Here is an 8,589-nt window from a genome sequence, read left to right as displayed (position 1 = left end):
AAACTTAGATACTTTAATCTTAAATATTGAATAGGCTACCTACCCACTGAAAAATGTTATTGATAAAACATGTAAAAACAATAATTAGGATTATTAGAATCTGCTGTATTTTCAGCCTAAAGAAAGAACGGTAGAGTTAGGAATACAGTAGTTATTAGTCAATCTAAAGGAAAACAAAATTAATACGAACATATTTAATAGCCATTGAACAAGATCAAAATGTAATCTATGTGCATCTTCTATTTTTTCAATAGAGTTTATTGAAATAGGACAAGTAGCCTATTGCATTTTAGGAGTTGATGGAGGAGTATAAAGTTGGTCAGAATATTGAATAATACACGTTAGGCTACCTATCATCTAAGTTACCTATTATCTTGTAGTGAACAACTACAAGACTTAACCTATTTTGGACTATGTGTCTAACCTTACCTAATCTGGGAGAGGAATAGCACAAGGTTGACTTATTTTTTCTTCTATCATTTTGATAATGTACTTAGTGTATCAATCAATAAATAATCAATCTTTTCTTTTTTTCTCGTTATAGGTTTTGCATTATATAGCATGCTTTAGGTTGCATATAAAGCTTCACGTTATAACACCTGACTCCTGCCTCACTCAGGATTGAACGACACCTCAAAACCAAATCCAAAAAATAGGTTTTAAAAACGGATTTTTTAAAAGAATCATTGAAATACGCATGATACAGGTAGCCTACTGTATTGTCATATAAACTCTTAGCAGGTCTAGAAACAGTTATTTTTTCTTTTTTCAGAGAATAACAGGCTGATTGAGCTATGGTTGAAACTTGCTCTTGGGTTTATCTTGCTAGTTTATGGCTGGTGATCACAGTATCAAGTATCTGGTGAGCTTTCTTGTAATTATCAACCTATCAAATCATGTTGATGTATAAAAATCTTGTCGATGCTGTATAAAAATTACAAATTGTTTTCAATACCAATAATAATAGAGTTTCGCATTATCGTGTTATCAGATGGGCACGCTAAACTGCGGTCCTGGCTGAAGTATGACAGTCGTAAGGCCCATTGATGGCTTAAATATATTCAGGCGGTGAGACCTTCCCGCAAGAGACTCCCCACCGACAAAAGCCACACGAATTTACTTTTTTTTAAGTTTTGCATTCTAACATTACAATACTGCCTTGATCTCCTATTGGAGGCCGCCCGGAACATTCATATTGTTGGTGTTTCCAAAACAAATTTTTGAGACAGGACCGTTCTTCATTGGTTGGGTTCTGTAGATGTTCCCTACTAATTGTTTGTTAGCCTGGGTACACACGGGCCAATAGGCCATTAATTTCGATTAGTTCCACGACTTCCATTTCGTGGAGTCAATATTATAAACCACACCTCAAAACCAAATCCAAAAAATAGGTTTTAAAAACGGATTTTTTAAAAGAATCATTGAAATACGCATGATACAGGTAGCCTACTGTATTGTCATATAAACTCTTAGCAGGTCTAGAAACAGTTATTTTTTCTTTTTTCAGAGAATAACAGGCTGATTGAGCTATGGTTGAAACTTGCTCTTGGGTTTATCTTGCTAGTTTATGGCTGGTGATCACAGTATCAAGTATCTGGTGAGCTTTCTTGTAATTATCAACCTATCAAATCATGTTGATGTATAAAAATCTTGTCGATGCTGTATAAAAATTACAAATTGTTTTCAATACCAATAATAATAGAGTTTCGCATTATCGTGTTATCAGATGGGCACGCTAAACTGCGGTCCTGGCTGAAGTATGACAGTCGTAAGGCCCATTGATGGCTTAAATATATTCAGGCGGTGAGACCTTCCCGCAAGAGACTCCCCACCGACAAAAGCCACACGAATTTACTTTTTTTTAAGTTTTGCATTCTAACATTACAATACTGCCTTGATCTCCTATTGGAGGCCGCCCGGAACATTCATATTGTTGGTGTTTCCAAAACAAATTTTTGAGACAGGACCGTTCTTCATTGGTTGGGTTCTGTAGATGTTCCCTACTAATTGTTTGTTAGCCTGGGTACACACGGGCCAATAGGCCATTAATTTCGATTAGTTCCACGACTTCCATTTCGTGGAGTCAATATTATAAACCACACCTAACAACTAAGAAGACATTTATCAGCTATAGACTCAAAAAAACGTTCATTGTACAACTACTAACAGCTATGTATCATTCTTTTAATTGATAGATAAGAAAATGTTTCTTTGGAGTACCTGGTTACGACATACCATGGCCTCTTCCACAGCTATATCAATTATGGCATAGTGCATGGGGTCATGCAGTAGGCTGTAGAAGGATCTTGCTTCTGCAAAAGAAGGTTCTCCGGATCATCACCTCATCGGCTGGAGCATTGTGCGCCAATCTTTAGGAGGCTGAGGATTATGACGGTCTATAGCCAGTATCTCTTTAGTTCCCTGTTACTGTTGAGAAGATCAACAGATGTACTGTTGAGGACATCATACCTTTCAGCAGAGAGGACATGCACATAGTCACAACACACAACACAAGGAGGAGGAATGACATCAATTTGTCTCAGGCCAGACTGACTCGATCTCATAATAGCTTCCCTGTCCGTGCATTTGAGATTTACAACAGGATGCCGGTGTATTTCCGTGAACAGGAGAAAAAATCTTCAAGAAGGCACTTCGTGAGAAGCTTGTGAGTCTCTACTTCCTGGATGAAGAGTCAATCCAATGTTTTATGAGATTTATGACTGACCTCCCATCTTGATCTCAGTTTAGTTATCAAGTTTTAAGTTTTATTTTTTATGACGCAATCTATCCAGCAAGTGCTGGTCATGGATGGAGACTACTGAATTACTGAATGTCACATGGGACGGTAGGTGATGCAAATTTCCACCAAACGTGTTCCATTATATAGTTTTTTTTTTAATTTCCTTGCCCTATTACCATAGGTAAGGAAAGTATTGCTTTCAAAAAAATTAAGGTACCTCAATTTCCACATTTCTATACTTTTCAAAGTCCCCTGAGTCCAAAAATAGTGGTTTTTTAAACTGAAAAATAAAACAAATTAAAATTAAATCATTTCAACCAAAAAATAATGAATAAGTCATAAATCATACGAAAATAAGCATATGAACATATATTATATAATATCAACTTGTTTATTATTGCATTTAAACTTGAAAATGACCAATGTAGGCCGAAACTAGTTGTTGAAATGTTTTAATTAAAAAGTGTACTCCATGTTTTTATATTGTGTTTATTAATTTCAGTTTTTGGTATCAGATTGAAACAATTCATGAAAACAAAAAACTTCACTATTCACCTCTACAAATAAAAAGTGGGTTACTCACCATATACTGTAAAACGAGATTCATCTCTTGAAAGTCAGGTCAATCCTACCCTATTCATACCCTAATCCTACAACTATTCAGAGCAGCAAACCGACTATATCTTATGAACCGTCTATCATCCTAGCTTCAGCCTCCTTTAAGGCTTTTTACATGTCTTGATGATACCAGCAAGTGCTTCAGACTTGCATTCTGTATGAGCTATTTTACTTTGATAAATTCAATGTAAATTATCTTTTCAGGTCACAGTCAACTTCAAATCAGGTAGAAAGATTCAAGAAGTCCAATCGCCTTATGATGATTAGTTTGATCATGAGGTTCTCTACCTGGGGATGAACAACTTGCCCGTGAGAGAGAGAGGCCAGTAACCATTGCAGAGCGGATGATCAAGCTGGTGAAGAAAATCCACCACAAGCCCAATAGTGCTCTAATTAACATGTGCATCATTCTGCCAAGGAGTGAGAACAGTTTCAAAATTGCCGGAAGTGATGAAGAAAGAATAGACTTCTGGAATGGCAAAGCAACCTCGACGAAAGTCATGTATCGACAATATTGTGTAAAAGGTATTAGTTTCAAGCTTTCAATTTCAATAATTTAATCTATACCACTATGAAAATGAGATGGCGTCTGCACGTTTGTCTGGGTGTTCGTTACGCCTAAATGGTATGTGACATTTTGCCGAAAGATGGTTTATATAACCGATGACTGTCATTGACCTATTTTTGTTGAGAAAATCCTTAAGCCGTGTCTACACTGAACAGTTCGGCAAACATGTTTGTTGAGGAGCTCAGGGACAAACATTTTAAAAAGTTTGGACAATCATTGTTTGTCAAACAAAAAAGTTACTGTTTTTCCAAACATTTTCAGTGTTGACATATGTAAAACATGAAACCTGTTCTCCTCACTTACAAATATTTTGTTTGGTGACGCGTCCACACTGGCCACCAACAAACATTGTTTGTCAAATAACATAATAAAATTTGCCCAAAATTTTTCAACAAACATGTTTGTAAAACATTTGTTCAGTGTGGACACGGCTTAAAGGATAAGCCCTACTGTCCTTCAATGTGTACATGCTATTCTCATGGAGGAAGTTTTTATTTTGTTTTTTATGTCACATGTGTGTATTTAACAAATTAGCTGTTCTAATTATTACATCTAAAACCCTTTGGTAGTCATCATGTTAAACATCCACATGTTTACTTGAACAGGTGATTTTGGTAACATTGGTTTTAAAAGTATCAAAATCAATGGACGCTCGCTAATATCTAAAGCCGGTCACTCACTACCCGGTAGACCGGACAGGTACCGGTCTACCTGTCCAGTCTGTAAGCCTAGCCCCCTATTGAGCCGCGACTAGCGCTTGTGGCGCGACGCGAGTTTTTGTAACTCTTGTAAAGGAGTAGATCAGCGCAAATTGGCAACACGACGTGACGCTGCGCGTCTCCTATCCTTTGCATGAGTTACAAAAATCGCGTCGCGCGCTGGTCGCGCTCAAATTCAAATTTTAGGCCTATTTATTCCCAATACACATTATATAAAATATTGTACAGGCACTGTAAATTTACATAAAAATTTCAACTTAACACTTAACATAAAAAATTAACACATCATTCTATGCTGTTCAACCTAATGCTAAAATATTGTTCAAGACTATAAAAACATTTCTCCAATAGGAACTTTTTAATTTTTCTCTTGTATTCCTTCTCAGGTAATTCCCTAACGGTAGGTGGTTATAAAATATGCTTGCTCAGGCCTTAAAACTAGTATGACTAGATCTATAATAGTAAAATTCATTTAAGATATTTAATCAATTCAGTGTGTAATGAGAGTGGACATTATTATGACTGTAAAATACATTTAAATTAGACTTCACAAACAACAAGCATGTGTATATGAAAATACATGGTAAATTCATAATTCCCAGTCTTATGAATAAAAGCTTGCAATGAGTGAGAGGTGGTTCATTTCAAATTGTTCTATCTGCTCTTTTTTGCAATAAAAGATAGAAATAAAATATAGAAATTGGCCTTTTTTGTGTATTGGAATATGGGCTAGGTACACTCAACAGAATTTTTTTCATTTCTCAACCGAATTTGACTTATGATGCATGATTTTGGACCGCCTTGACGAGTCGAGAAGAATGAAGTGTAGTAATATGAAATCTGAGCATTGTGTCAAAAGTTATAAGAGTTTGAAATTTTGATCCTTGAGGTGTCCTTATGCGCGCCTCTCCACCAGGAAATGATGAAATGAAGTGCATCTAACGGATGATTCTCATAGAACATAATCTCATGAACTTCTGTCATTGTGCAGGACAATGTAGTTGGTGATGATGGATTAAGCTGAAAATTAGGTGTTTTTCACAATACAAGGAGTATTGTTGTCAGGTGTACCTGGAAATCTATATGAGATGAAGCGCTCTACCTGATCTTAGATTGTAAAGCACAAAAATGCTCCTAGATGGATTTTGAATTATACATGTAAATGGTAACAATCGGAAGATATTGTTGATCAAAAACTAAAATTCATCAGAATTGATTTTTTCTTTGAATCTTATACATTTTTGAAAAATCATAACTCAGTACTCATTGGAGATAGAGAGTTCCGAATGATCTCATTTTATCTGTAAAAAGGCGAGGGCCAATTTTTCTGTCTGATTACTGGATTTGGCAGAAATAGCTTAAAACTGGAAAATGAACCGAAAATACGAGGTTCTTGGGCCGTTCTGTATCTAGCAGAAGAAAATTTTGCATGAAGTAATTGGCTTTGGACTTCTCTCATGTATCCAAATGATACGGTATATTAAAAAATCAGAACTACAATATTAATTGCAAGCACCAATGTATATAGTGACTGGACTATTGTGTGATAACATTTCTGTATAACTCATTACTTTTGTTATTAAGTGGTATTCCTTTCATTCCAATCAATTGCAGATTTTGAAAATAATGTTTTTTTTTCATTTCAGGCACCAAAATATATCACAAAGGCCGCAAAGACAGTTCATCGTGTGTGTTGTTTCTCATTCTGCAAAGACAGTGAACATGTAATCATATAGTTTGACACCATACACAACGTTTTACCATTACCATAGTATAATATACCACTCTCATTGTATAATTTTGTACATTACGAAACATGTGTTCTGTCATGAATAATAATGTGTTTATGTAAATTAACAATTTATTGTTACTTTCGCAATTTTTCATATGTTTTGAAAAAAAATTAAAAGGTATTATGTACTTCATTGGATAATTATTTTATACTAGCTTTGATCAGTCTGGCACGTAGCCAGGATTTGATTTCGGGTGGGGCAAATTATATTTTATTGCCATCGAGATTTAACAAGAAAAATCAACTTACGCCTAAAATATGCATTTTCCTACAGGTACCTTGGAAAGTGACCTTTTCTGCACTGATTGCAGGCCGCAAAGAACCACTTTTCCGCTCTAGAGCGCAAAGTATTACTTTGCGTAGGTACTCTTAATACTTAGCGTATTATCTTGCAGCCATCCCAATCAGCTGTAGACATTGTTGGCGTGTATTTTGAATGCGGACTTGTTCTATGTATTTTTTCTGATTTTCAAATAAATAAAAATGAGAACCCATTAAATTATACATTTTGAATATTATTAATTATTCATTATTTCAAATAATTTTTTTTTCATTCATAAATTGATTGGTTGAAAAATATTAAATTAAGATTGACTCAAAATTATTCAAATTTTCAAATTGATTGGATTAATTCAATTTTTAATTTGAATGAATTATCGATTATTGATTTTCAATTGGATTATCAGGTTTAAAATAAATTAAAGTTGTTATTAATAACAAAATTATACAGACAAACATTTGATGGATTTCAGCCATCATTTTACCCATAATTAACCACTTTTCATATTCGATGGTAACTGTAGGAAAAATTTAATGTGAAACACGTGCGCAAAGTTCCTCTGCTGCACTCAAGAAACCATTCCGCCCTCGCCTATGGCTCGTGCGTAAAAGTTTCTTTCGGTGCAGCAAACTGTCACTTTGCGCACTAGTTGCACAAATAACTATTTTCTGCGTTTTCTAAGCTATTCATACACCTGTATATACATGACAATCTCTAGAACCTTGGAGAAGACAGGTACTATTTGGATGGGTCTATAACTGGAAGGTTCCTCTTTTGAGCCCTTCTTATGAACGGGAACAACTTTGGAGACTTTTAATACATCGGGGAAAACACCCTGTGTAATACACCTGTTTATACAAATGGTCAGTACTGGCACTACAGAGTGAGCAATAGTTTTGAGAAGACAGCTTGATAGACCATAGAAATCTTCACTCTTCGAAACTTTAAGATTATGAACCACTTTAAAAATCATCTCTTGACTCACCTCATGAAAAAAGAATAAGCTATTTTGCACTTTATTTACATTATCATTGAGCAATACACTGGCTGTAATTGATGGCTTGTCTATCTTCTCGTGCACATCATCTACTGACTGAATGAAATAATTATTAAGTTTGTTTGGTTCAGGAGTAGATAAGTTTACAACATTCTTGTTGAAGGATAAAGTTTTGATAATTTGCCATGCTTTCTTACATTTGTTATTAGAGGATTCAATGATTGATGCAACAGAATCCCTCTTGGCTTCATCCAATGAATTTCTGTACAGTGCTCTGCATCTAAGATAAAGTGTTTTCGAATGTTCGGTTTTTTGTTTTTTGAAGTTTTCATGTAAGAGAGTGAGCAGAATCTTAATCTTACTAAGTTCAGGTGTTTCCAGTCAGCCTTACATTTGAAATTCTTTCTATTATTAACTTGGGAAACTTTTTTTCTACAGGTCTTTCTAGGGATAGTTAGATTGAAATAATATAAAACTGTATTGATTGAATAATTTATTGAATAAGTAATTTAATTGATTGGTAATTTATTGAATAATAAGTATTGTTGATAATTATAGCTTTTGAATGTTTTTTGCAGTCTGATGTATGGGGTAATTAGGTTATTCCTATTTCTAGTTCTATGTTCATGCTGATGGCTATGTCTTGTTAATAGAGTTAGGTTTTTTAACATGGACCAGGTTACAATAAATGTACATTGAAGAGGGAGTCATGATTCCAAGCTCGATAAAACTATTTTTACAGCTTTCAATACTCCTTAGACCAACAATACAGCGAATTGCTTTTTTGCCAAATAAATGCCTTCTTCATATCACTTGAGTTACCCCAAAGACGGAGCCCATAATTGAGATGGGAATGAAAAAAACTATAGTAAGTC

The 8,589-nt window shown here is 34.8% G+C and overlaps 1 long non-coding RNA gene across 1 annotated transcript; it reads right to left on the bottom strand.

Annotated features, from left to right (window-relative positions):
- Window positions 1-242: 242 nt before the first annotated feature.
- Window positions 243-1,498, bottom strand: LOC120353398. The gene is made up of 2 exons (XR_005572348.1): window positions 1,368-1,498; window positions 243-632 (listed from the first exon to the last, which is right to left on the bottom strand). It is a non-coding gene; the product is annotated as an uncharacterized LOC120353398 (long non-coding RNA).
- Window positions 1,499-8,589: the final 7,091 nt, after the last annotated feature.

Source organism: Nilaparvata lugens, chromosome 10, assembly GCF_014356525.2.
Source record: "Nilaparvata lugens isolate BPH chromosome 10, ASM1435652v1, whole genome shotgun sequence".
Taxonomy (NCBI): domain Eukaryota; kingdom Metazoa; phylum Arthropoda; class Insecta; order Hemiptera; family Delphacidae; genus Nilaparvata; species Nilaparvata lugens.
The sequence above is the reverse complement of the archived record's forward strand: the minus strand, read 5'-3'. Positions and strand labels throughout refer to the sequence as shown.